This window comes from Myotis myotis, unplaced genomic scaffold (assembly GCF_014108235.1).
Source record: "Myotis myotis isolate mMyoMyo1 unplaced genomic scaffold, mMyoMyo1.p scaffold_m19_p_18, whole genome shotgun sequence".
Taxonomy (NCBI): Eukaryota; Metazoa; Chordata; class Mammalia; order Chiroptera; family Vespertilionidae; genus Myotis; species Myotis myotis.
In genome coordinates this window covers 10,055,986-10,068,695 of record NW_023416322.1, presented here as the reverse complement: position 1 = coordinate 10,068,695, position 12,710 = coordinate 10,055,986, and the positions used below count along the sequence as shown (strand labels likewise).

Genomic DNA, 12,710 nt, shown 5'->3' with positions numbered 1-12,710 from the left:
GTCAGTGGGTATCCCGGCGGGTGCCAGTGAGAGCAGGTAATGGCAAACTACCGGGCACAGGGCTTGGGAAAGCAAGCGCTGGCAGGAGGGCGTGACAAGACTGAATTGCCCGAAACTGCCAGGATCTGCCCCCGGAGCACACCGGGGGCAGGACACACAGGGTCCAGGGGCTTGAGAAAGAAAGTACGTCTCACTATAGAAAATTTAAGTTACTATTTTGGCACAATTGGGTATGCAGGTAAGATTCATACATGCTACAACGGTACAAGGTTTCTTCACGTCTCACAACAACCGTTATTATTGTAATTGACTGTATCCCCCTCAAGTGACTGTCCTGTGTGTTATGTCATCATTCTCCTACTGAGTCAAGCTGATGGCGGCCCGTTTTGGAGGCGGCGAGCTCCTTAGAAGACCTTGATAAAGCTCACAAAGAACTGATTGAAGCGCTCACTGCGAAGCCAACGCAAGAGAAGAGGGAGAGACGAGTTTAAGGAGCAGATGCTCTGGGGAAGCTGGACCAAGACCGGAAAGAAGCCCGTCTCTCCCGGCCCCCAGAGCACCCGCGTCGGAGATGAAAGGAGAACCCCAGGCCCTGGTGCAAATGACATGACGGGTCGGGAGCTTGGCTCTGAATGAAGGCACAGCCCTCGAACCGTGGAAGCGGAAAAGGATGGGCAGGACCAGAGGCAGCTCAAGAGGCTGGAGGCTGAAGGACTCCGAAAAATTCTTGGAAAGGACGAGGATGAAAATATTAAGAAACCAAAGCATATGTCAGCGGATGACTTAAGCGGTGGCTTCGGATTGGACAGGGTTGACAGGTGTTTGCTTTCTTACTGAGACGGGAAGATGAACGTCAAGGAAGAGCAAAGCCGGGAAGCCAGTGATGGGCAGGACGAGGAGGAAGGGGTGGGCGAGGGGGTCGCAGGGGACAGTGGTGGCTCAGAGAGCCCCTGGGACCTGGAATCTAAGGAAGGCGGTGAGGAGGAGAGTCAGAGGCCTAGGAGAGCAGCGGCAGGCTCCTGGAAAAGGCCAAGAGTGAGGGTGAGGAAGCTCGAGGAGCCGCCAGAACCAAGCTGCCTATTCGTTGGCAGCTCCTCAGTCCCATAGGGAACGGAAATCTTTATTATCAGGAAAACCGGTGGAAGAGCAGCTTTCGGTGGTGGAGCAAATTCAGAAATACAACCACCCAAGTCTCGCAGCCAGACACAAAGCAACGATAGAACGCTGGCCGGCTTCCTTTTGGAATATGTAGGAGATTTGGCTACAGATGACCTCCCAGGCCTCGGGGTAATGGATAAGGTGGTTGCACAGTTCTATGCTTGTTGCCAGATGTTTCCTACAGTTCGTCCTCCGAGATGCCTCGCAGGAGATGGAAGGGGTGACTGAGGAGAAAGCCCCAGAAACATTTCCAGGATTGGACGTGCCCATTTATTTGAATGTTGGGGGGATGCTGTCTTCAGCCCTGAATTCTGGCTCCCCGTCGTGGCTCCTGCTCTGGTGTGATGGCCAGCTGCTCGCACAGTGCCGCGTCCTGTGTCTCCAAGAGGCCGTGAGGGATCTCTTGGTGCGCTGTGTGCTCCTGGACCACGTGTCTCTGTCTCAGAGGTTCGACCCTAGCTGACTGATTTTCTTCTTGGGGTTCTTTACATAGCGGCTCCAAACAAGCCAAGCCAAGCTCACGCTCTGATGCAGCCTTTCAGAGCACGTGGGAAGAGCTGGGAGTTGCTCCTGGTGTGTGAGAAGGAGGACATGGCATCATGGCCAAGGAGAAACCTCTCCCTGCACCAGCCAGGGGACTGGAGGCCCAGCCAAGGCTGTCTGGCTCAGGTAAAAAGCCATGTGCTCATGTATGGCCTGTGGCCATCCTTCCATGGCGTGGTAAGGCCCCTGGAAACCCTCCTGACACCGTGCCTGGCCACTGCAGCTCGGGCTCCAGCAGCTGTCTGTAAGCTGAGGAACAGAAAAGGAAAACCAAGGGAAGTGCTGGCAGCCAGGGATCTGTGAGCAGAGCCAGCTGGTGCCACTGGTACTCGGCACCCCCTGCTGGTCAAGTCCTCAAGTTTGGAACAAAATAGGGAAGCAGGAAGGAGGAGCAAGAAAGGAAAAGGCTGACCCACAAACATAACCGTGAATTTAAAGGACCGTCTGGAAACATCCCGCTAAAACAACCAGCTCCCGGCTGGGATGCAGCTCTCCGAAGTCATGGAACGGATGCGGATGCGGAAAGAAAGGAACCGTGAAGCAGTCTGGCTACACGAAAGGTGAATGGCAGGCTCTGAAGAAGGAAAAGTTCAAAAAATAAATTGTTTTATAAATTTAAAAAAATGATCATTCCCCTAATGTGAACAATTACACCTGCTGTCCCACCACAATGATTAAAAGTGCCCCCTTTCACTTTAAAAAGTGTCCTAGTCTTGCCCTGACCGGTTTGGCTCAGTGGATAGAGCTTGGGCCTGCGGACTCATGGGTCCCAGGTTCAGTTCCGGTGAAGGGCGTGTGCCTTGGTTGCGAGCACATCCCCAGTAGTGAGTGTGCAGGAGGCAGCTGATCGGTGTTTCTCTCTCATCGATGTTTCCGGCTCTCTGTCCCTCTCCCTTCCTCTCTGTGGAAAATCAATAAAATAAATTTTTTTTAAAAAGTGTCCTAGTCTGAGTAATGGTACATGGTCACTGGAGCCATGGCATCTTTCAGCCACAAGGTGGCAGCATCTTCTCACAGTTGAAAATGTACCGCAGCTTGTGGGAGGTTCCAGTGTCTGTGGCAGAGAAAGGGGTCCCTGGGGTAGCCAAGGACAGCTCTGGAAATAAAGCTAACACAGCGAGGGTGCCTTAAAATGCAAGGATTTGTGGGGGATCACCTAGTCCGTCCCCTGTCGTGGGACAGATGGCACGACCGTACTGGCAGCTGTGAAAAGCTGGCCTCTCTCAGCTCGTAAAATCAGACTTGTTTCAAGCATTTTCGGGGACACCCTGGGAAGGACCGTGCTCCCAGCAGCTTCTGAGGTCGGGAGGTACAGACTGCTCAGATGTGTCCAACAACTGTTTTCCAGGTGATACTTTGTCAGCTTGTTTCTTTTCTCTTTTTGTCCCTGTTATTGGGTTGAATATTGTCCCCCAAAACATGCGGAGATGAGCGTGAGCTGAGGTCTTAGACAACATGCCCCTATGTTCTAGGAAATGAGCTAGGGTTCTGTACCCTGTGCTTTAATCAGCCGTGTGTGGGGGCATAAACCACAGTGCTCTCCTGCCGCCTCCGAATGCCTGTTGTGTCTGGAGGGGTGCTGAATTGCAGTCTTTACTGTCAGCCACATGATGGCGGAGGTTGTCAAACCTGCTGAGTGCCATTGGACAGCAGTCTCCTCTTATCCACAGGGGAATACATTCCAGACACCCCGTGGATGCCTGAAACCACAGAGAGTATCAAACTCTCTCTATATAATGTATTTTGCTACCCATACATACTTATGATAAAGCTTAATTTATAAAGTGGGCACAGGAAGAGATTAACAATAATAACTAATGATAGAATAGAACATTTATAACAATATACTAGAATAAGAGTTATGTGAATGGGGTCTCTCTTTGTCTCTCTCTCAAAATCTCTTATTGTACTGTACTCACCCTTCTTCATCTATAATAATAAAAGGGTAATATGCTAATTAGACCAGAAGTCCTTCCGGATGAAGCCAGGGCTGGAAGGGAAGCCCGGGTCCTGGGTGCCAGAGGGAAGCCGATGCCGGAAGCCAGGGGAACGAAGACCTACTCTTGCATGAATTTCGTGCATCGGGCCTCTAGTTTTGTCATAATGTGAGATGACACAATACCTAGGTGATGAGATAAAGTGAGGTGAGTGACGTAGGCATGGAACTTAGAGTTAGATTATTATGAGGGTTACTTAAACACAAGCACTTTGATACCTAGCCAGTCCATGTAGTAACCAAGATGGCAAATACTAGGTGACTATTGGGAGAGAGTGTCTGTGGCGTGGAGACACTGGACACAGGGAGGATTCATGTCCCACCTGCGATAGAGCAGGACAGCGCAAGATTTCACCACACTCCTCGGAATGGTGCGCAATACAAAACGTATGAATTGACCCAGCTGGTGTGGCTCAGTGGTTAAGCGTCGATCCATGAATCAGGGCACATGCCCAGGTTGTGGGCTGGATCCTCAGTAGGGGGCGTGCAGGAGGCAGCTGATTAATGATTCTCTCTCATCATTGATGTTTCTGTCTCTCTCTCCCTCTCCCTTCCTCTCTGAGATCTCTATATATATATATATGTTAAAAGTATGAATTGTTTATTTCTGAAATTTTCCACTTAATCTTTTCAGACCACAATTGACTGCAGGTAACTGAACCTCAAAAAGTGAAATCATAGGTAATGGGGGGGGGGGGGGAACGACTCTGAAATGATTATTTGTGCTGTACAAATACTTCCTTCTGATATCGTTTGGAGGAGTGACAAGTGTCATAGTTACATTCTTCTAGGAATTTCTAAGTAAATGATCAAGACTTGTAGGACTTGTAGTAACCCAAGTGTCTTTAAACAGTGTTTTCTTCTGCATTCGGTATTCTGACCAGAGCTTTGGTGAGGAATTGGGATGTGGGGGGAGGGGTCCATCTCTCCCACAAATAACAAGGACAGAAAAAAGCTCAAATACGTAGGCATAGTAAGCAGGAAACTTTGCGATGATGTATAAGGAGGAATGTAAGCTTTGAGTGCCAGCCACGTCGATGCAGAATACGTCTCTGTACGTTGCTCTCAATTTATTCACCAGGAAACATTTTGGAAAGAGAAGGGATCAATATGGATCGTTTTATACCACAAAGGGCTTTCCTTGCATTGGTTAGTGTTCTGCCTGCTGATTTTCACCCTTGTGTGCCCATTTGCAGGTAAAATCCTTTGCTAAAACCGGGATGGGGAGTGGATAAAGCTCTTCCCAAAGCTGGCATTTGGTCTAAGTATTTATTACTTAGCCGTTTCCTGGAGTCTGGGACCTGAAATCAGAAGATCACAGTGTCATGAGCCTTTGTAAAGAGGCCACCTGGCCCTGGCTGGTTTAACTCAGTGGACAGAGCTTCAACCCTGGGACTGAAGGGTCCCCGGTTCGATTCCAGTCAAGAGCACGTACCTTGGTTGCAGGCTTGAGCCCCGGGGTCAATCGATGTGTCTCTCTCACATTAATGTTTCTTTCTTTGTGTCTCTCCCCATTCCTTCCACTCATTCTAAAAATCAATGAAAAAAATATCCTTGGGTGAGGGTTAACAATAAAACTAAACAAAATAAAATAAAGGCCACCTGTGGCTTTGTGCTGGGCAAGATGTACCCCCAGGAGAAGAAGCCAGTGCAGTGTTATCGCCCTTAAAGCTCCAGGCTCAGCCGTCCAGGCTCGGGGACAAGGCCCTGGAAACTGGCCCAGCACTTCACAACTAACTGGCGTTACCTGGTGTCTTTAGTAACTAAATAGTCTTCAAAGCGTCCAAAAGTAAAAAAGATAGAAAAGACAGCCTCAGGGGTGTAAAATGACTGCACTGTTTATAAGATAATACACATTTGATAGATACTTATTTTAATATACAAAATCAATTCAGACATGTCCCCAATTGATTTCTTTTTAATCTCTCAAATGCCAAAATAATGAAATGGCAAAAGAACAAAGAAATGTAAGAAAGTGGCAGACTTCTGAACAGATGAAAGCCTTCAAACGGACTTTTAAAAATATATATTTTTTTATTGGTTTCAGAGAGGAAGGGAGAGAGAGAGAGAGAGAAACATCAATAATGAGAGAGAATCACTGATGGGCTGCCTTCTGCACACCCCTCACTGGGGATCGAGCCCGCCACCACCCGGGCATGTGCCCTGACCAGGAATCGAACCGTTACTTCTTGGTTCATAGGTCGACACTCACACCACCGAACCACGCCGGCCAGGCATAAAGGACTTTTTTTTTAAAGGTTTGATCATTACCAGACAAACACCAGCTTCCTGCTGCTACAAGCTGAACTGTTACGTTTTATCAGCTAATGTTTTCTGATTATCACACTTCTTCCCCATAATAACTTTATGAGGTAGGTGCTATCACCTCTTGTTTTACAGATTAGGAAAACAAGGCTCAAGGAGGGTAAACAATCTGACTCTAATCACTTTCTCAGTAAAAAGGGAGGGTTGCTGCGATATTAACTTGGAGGGAGTCTGATTCCAAAGTCTAGTGATCAACCCATGGATCGATCAACCGAAATGCCAGGCGGCTCCCCGAGGAGCTGGGAGGGGGGCACCTCGCCAGGCGTTAAGCCTTCCTCCCCCTGCACAGGGTCATTCCGTCCTAGGACAGCCTCTGACAAGCCCTGCGCCTGAGCAGGCGCGCCTCGCTCTGGGGATGCCGCTCATGGCATAGCTGGGGCCTAATGTCCATGGGAGGCCGAGTATTGAGGCTGAGCTCCAGACTGGGGCGCCCAGCCAAGCCCTGGGACAGTGGCACAGGCACCTGTGCGCGCTCCCGGGCACACACATGCACGAGACCACCTCGTCCCAGCCCAGGCGTCCTGGGCTGTTGCTCCTTTCCTCAATTTCAGAGACCCCCTACCCCCACCCCAACCTGTGGTCCTACCTGGATGGGGAAATGCATAGAGAGTACACGCTGTCACTGTGTTTATTCAAATTGTGCAGCAATGTACCCGCTCAAGTTCTTTTTCTTAAGGAAGAAGGGTCCTTCCTCGTTGGCCCAAGGGTGCCACGTTGTCGGCGAGAGTCCTGGTGAGAGTCCTTAACTCCAGTCTGCAGCAGCTCCGTCCCAGGAGCCCTTCGGCTGCTGAGGGCTTGGGCTGTGCCTGCCACTGAGAGGTCAGCTTAACACCAGCAGAGCAGGCAGGTCACATCTTGTAGGAGACAAAACCCACCCATGAAATCTTTCCAAAGGGAAATATTGGGGGATTTTCCAAGCATGTCATCCAGCCAGACAAGCCACACTTAGTGCCCTCTTTCCACGAGGTCGTCTCCTCACTGTGTGGGGCTTTGTCCAGGGCATGACTTAGTCGCTGCCAGCGAGCAGCTGGACTGCAGTCAGTGACCCAAACGGCCTCTGCAGGGGCGTCCAAGGGGCCAGGTCAGCTCGAAGGCACCAGCTGCCCCCAGTCAGCCGGGGAATTCCTCTCCTGAATTTTCTCTCCTGCCTGGGGGTTGCATCACTTGATTGGGCTGGCTCAGCTGGAGCATCCTGACAGGTCTAGGACCCGGGACTGGAGGGGTGACAAGTGGTGGACGGCTATGACCACTGTGTTTTCTTTGAAACGACTGTCACTGCTCCAGAAGTTCTACAGAAATCAGGGACCGCGAGACCAAGGGGCCAGGACCGGCTCCCTCTTCATGGGATAAAACCCGAGGCCCAGGGGGAAGGGACTTGAGGCGAGGGTGGGGGTGAGGGCAGAGCTGCGCTTGCACCTCCATCCTTAGGGCTGCCTCCGGCCACTTCCCAGCCCGTGCTGCCTCCTCAGTCTGCAGGTCTCAAGAGAAGAAGCTAGAAGAGGTCCAACCACCGGCATCTCAAAGAGAGAAAGAGGAAAGTGCAAGTGGACTTTATTTCCGGACCGAGATGGATGGAGAGGCCCCCGCCACGCCTGGAGGACAAAAGGTGAGATGAGGCTTTCTCCCCAGAGGTCGGGGCCTGGTCTCCGAGTGTGGAATGTGGGTGCTGAGCTGCAGTGGGTGGCTGTCAAGTGCTTTTCCCAGAGCAGCTGGGCTTCCCTCCCCACCATCCCCCCAAGAAGGCCAGGGAAGACTGGAGTTCAGGGCTCAGCCTCTCCTCCTCCCCCCTCCTCTTCTGCTCACTCCCACTCTCCCTCCCATCAGACGGCGATTCCCTGGAGGCCCCTTGCATCATGTAGAACCAACAAATGCTAGACAGCCAAGGAAACTTGGAGATCCTGCGATCAGTGCTCTTCCGCTGTAGCAGCGGGGATGGAAGGCGCATTGCACAAGGCCATTCCATCAGCCACGGGCAAGGCAGACCTTCCTTAATCCTGGTTGTGTTCTGTTCGCTTCCATCTACACCTCACTGGCTCCCTCCTTCCTTGGGTGCTGTCCCCAGGGCTGGGAGGATAGGAGAGAAGTGGCTCTCAGGAGGGCGGGGGGAGGGTGTGGGGGGCCATACACCAGCCTGTGCTGCAGGTGAGCTAGATGCTCTTCCCAGCAGGACTGGGGGACAAGAGAGGCCCTGAGCATCCCTCGTCGCCTGAGAAGCCGTGCTCTGTCACAGGCCCGCGGCCCGCTGCTGAGCGCGGCTCCGTGCCCAGGAAAAGGTTGTCTGGAGGTCATTGGCAGGGTCCACAACATGGTGTTGCGTTATCCTGCAGCCTCCAATCAAGGCTGATAACTGCCCAGGGACATTTAATCTCTATGCTGTGCTTCCTCATTGCCCCTCCGAGGCAGAGACGCGGCCCCACTGTGCCCCCGAAGAAATTGGCCCCAATGCGTGCAGCGTCAGCACTTAGCTCTTTAGGGAAACTGGGGGCCTGGTGCCAGCCTCTGAATGAGCCTGAGCTCGGAGAACATTAATCAAACAATGGACTGGGTGCGGGCACACCTGGGGGAGCCTCCAGGCCAGGGCAGGAAGCCGGAGCTCTGGGAGGCAGGGGAGGCCCAAGGCTGTGCCCCAGACAGGGGGGCTGCTGAAGGAGGGCGCAGAGCGGGCACGAGGAGCCCCTGGACTTCTCCAAATCCGACCACACTCGGGGCTCTACCTGGAGAGGCCGGCAGAGCCAAGCTGCCGTGCAATGTGCAGCTATCGGGCAAACCTAGGGTTCTACTTTTCTCCTGTTCTCTCCTCTCTTTTTTCTTCCAACTCCCACCCTTCCTTTCCTCTCCCCCTGCTCTGATTTTCTTGCTGTCCGCTCTCCTCCGTTCCCTTTTCTCCTCCTATAGCCTGTGTCCCGGACTGGCCAGTGACCTCGTGTAGCTCAGAGGTTCAGTTGGGGCGGGGGGGCAGGAGGCTCCTGCCCATGGGCCAGGCCGCGGGCTTGCAGAGCCTGTTCTTAGCATTAGTGTGGGATGTGAGAGCAGGAAGGAGAAAACAATGGCTCTTTAGTTTGTCTTTTTTTTTAAATCCTTACCCAAGGATATGCTCATTGATTCCAGAGAAAGGGGGGAGGGGAGAGAGAGAGAGAGAGAGAGAGAGAGAGAGAGAGAATCATCAATCTGAGAGAGAACATCTATTGGCTGCTTTCCATATGTGCTCCACCCGAGGATTGAACCCGAAATCTTTCGGATTGTGGGATGATGCTCTAACCAACTGAGCCACACCAGCCAGGGCAGTTTGCCTTATTTGTTATCGGTAGGTCCCAGGAACTGCAGGCAGTAGATAGAGTCAAAGACCAAATTTTTCATCGAAAAGCATCCATGAAAACCATGGAGGGTACAAAAGAAGCACCATGTGCACTGTCTTCTGAATCGGCAGGCACTAAGAGTCCATTGCCATGCTCAGTATGGGGTCTATCAAGAGTGGTCGGGTCTTGTCCGCAGCAGCTGTCCACACTGAGCTGGATCCCGCTTCAGAGCCTGGAGGTGGGCAGAGGAGACCCAGCCCTGTCTGCAAGGAGCTCCCCAGGCCAGTGGGAGACACCACAGGGAAGATAGGAGCAAATGGGGGGACAGGGAGAGCTTTCTAGAAGCTGTGGAGAAGACACAGAATAAGACCCTCGTGCAGACAATCCTGGGGCTGAGAGTTCATTTTTAACTCCTTGTTACCGACCAGAGGCACACGATCGGGGGAGCAGAAAGTTTCCCATGAGAAATCTGTTCCACAAAAGAGAAGGGGACGGGAGAGGGGGAAAGGGCACTGCTCTGTACCAGGCACACTGTGGGCACTTCCAACACAATCTCTTTGGTGTCGTGTAACAACCCCATATGAGCGCTCTCTTTCCCTGGAGGGGAGACCAGTCCCTGGCACAGAGTAACCTTGTCCAGTTCCCACAGGGCCACTAAGGGTTAAACCTCCAGCATATGGTCTTTCCCCTGCACCATGCTCCCCAAACTCAGAGCTCCCCACACCCAGAGCTCCCCAAACCCAGAGCTCCCACTGCCAAGTGGGTGTAGAGGGTGGAATGCCACAGAGGGCCTTCTGCCTCTTCTGAACACAGAAATGGCCAAGTAGGGAAGTGGTAGCCTTGGTGGCAGTGGCCCAGGCCAAGCATGCATGCTTGGCCGTGTGAAGACAGAGTCCAGCTTTGCTCAGAGAGGGTGGCCCCTGTCCTGCTCTTAGAGATGTCCATCCCGGCCCACACTGAGCAGACCGAGCCCCCAAAGCTAGAAGGTGCTGAACCCAGGCCCACTGCTGCTCACCCCAGCTGCTCGCTTCCTCCTTCTCAGGCCTCTTCATTTGCAGTGTGTTTTGCAGGTCGCCAACCAGAGGGTAGGATGGAAAATGCAGGTGGCCCTCATACTGTGCCTGCTGCAAGGTGAGTCCCAAACAGCCCAGAGGCAGAGCTTGCAAAGCCAGACCCGAGCCTTCCAGGCTACGGAGACACCTGGCGGGCACCTCGATGGCAGTCAGTGCTCCCTCAGCAGTTAGGGCACCGCCGTGGCCTTCTCTCCTGGCATCCAAGGCCATGCAGCGGGCCCAGGGGGTGGTCAGATCTGGGCCCTGGGGGAGCGAGGAAGCCGAGAGCTCCCAGGAGAAGGCACATGCCTGACTTGATGGCTTCCAGAATATTCGCTGTTCTGATGTTCCCTACTCTCTGCCCTCTTCCATTCAATGTAATGACTGGAAGTCGGCTGCATTTGCAAGGTCAAGGTTCCAGGGTATGCAAAAAAGACTAGCACTACTCCATGACCACTTACTCTACAATCAGGCCCAGTGCAAGAGACATAAAGAAAAAGACCCTGTCCTACTCTAAAAGAGTTAGAGTCTATAAAAAAACCTAGATAGATAAATAAAAATTGTGTCTATGCAAATACTTACGTAGTAGATATATATTTACAGAGAGCCTGCCATGTGCCAGGGACTAGGGACAAATGGATGTAAGGCAGAGTTTCTGCCCTAAAGGCTCTGGCAGGGGGTGAGGTGAGGCTGTCCAGGTACATATCAGGCTCAGGTGATGAATGGCCTGTTGTCATGCTGTGGTTTCTGGACTTTATTTGATGGCAAGAGGGAGCCATTAAGGAATGTGCCTAGAGTGTCTGGTACCTAGAACCTGGCCCCAAGTAGATGCTAACAAATTGTTAGCAAGTAACTGCTGGATGAACGAACAGATGAAAATGTTATGGTAATGCCAACAAAAAATTAACAACTGTTTTTGGCTTATAAACAAATCAGAGTTTTAATGAATAAAAGATAGCTAATATTTGAGCAAGAATTCTCTGATAAATCATACCATTTCTTTAATTTCTCACCGCTCCCTATAATTTATCAGGAGGAACTGACTCCCCATGTCCCCAAATGAAAACTCAGGCAGCCCATGATTTTTCTGCTGACATGTAGATAATAGTCCTAACTTCATTCCTTTAAGTTTCAAACACGCTAAATGTAATACTTTTAAGTGGCCAGCTAGACATCTTAGTCAGCATTTTAATCTTCATTCAGAAATATGGCTCCTCATGCACCCAAAGCCTGCGGTCAGAAAGGCAGGAAGGGGGCTGGGGTGGCCTCCTCCTCTATTCCCCTCCCCCTCCCTCCCCTATCTTGGCAGGAGGGAGGAGACCCCACCAGGGTCACAGCGGCAGGAGGGAGGAGAGGCAGAGACAGGGACTCTGGTGATGGGATGGCCTGGCAGGGGGTTAGAGCTGACCCTTCCTCTTGGAGCTGCCTCTGTGGACCCTTACATGGCCCCTGCTGGCCCATCTCCTCCCTGTGCCCAGGTTCTGCTGTGACCCCTCACATAGCAGACCCTCATCTCAGATGGCCATGGGTTGGCTCTCTTCCCTCCAGGCCGCACCTCCTGGCCAGGGAAACACACACACACACACACACACACACACACACACACACACACACACGTTTCTCACACCTTTGTTGGTGGGAGAAGAGAGCCAGTGCAGGGATAACCCCACGGACCTTTTGCGTTGTCTCAGGCCAAGTCCTGCTCAGTCCAGGGCCTCCTCCAACTACAGGCCTCACGCACCCTCCCTAGTAGAAGCCACAGCTACGGACAACTGCTGGGAAAGGGTGGGTGAACGAGAGCAGGGCACCTCTGCCCCTGAAGGGCAGAGAGTTTGCATCAGGGACGCCAAGTGGGCACCCTACTCCTACTGAAACACTAGCCCTTTCTTTAATTTTCACAGGGGACCATTAAGAAAACCCCAAATACCTTAATTATAGATAACTGAGAGCTACTCATCAGTAATCCACCACATGAGTTAAGGGCCAGTAACATTCAGTATTATTAAAAGAAAAAGTGTTGCCTGACCGATTTGGCTCAGTGGATAGAGCATCGGCCTACGGACTGAAGGGTCCGGGTTCGATTCCAGTCAAGGGCATGTACCTTGGTTGTGGGCACATCCCCAGTAGGAGGTATGCAGGAGGCAGCTGATCAATGTTTCTTTCTCATCGATGTTTCTAACTCTCTATCCCTCTCCCTTCCTCTCTGTAAAAAATCAATAAAATATATTAAAAAAAAGAAAAGAAAAAGTGTTCATTGCCAAGTAGATTCGGGATTCTTTTTTTAAAAATATATTTTATTGATTTTCTACAGAGAAGAAGGGAGAGGGATAGAGAGCTAGA

At 51.6% G+C, this 12,710-nt stretch overlaps 1 pseudogene; it reads left to right on the top strand.

Annotated features, from left to right (window-relative positions):
• The first annotated feature begins 251 nt into the window (after nucleotides 1–251).
• LOC118673245 lies at nucleotides 252–2,504 on the top strand (annotated as a pseudogene).
• The last annotated feature ends 10,206 nt before the right edge of the window (nucleotides 2,505–12,710 follow it).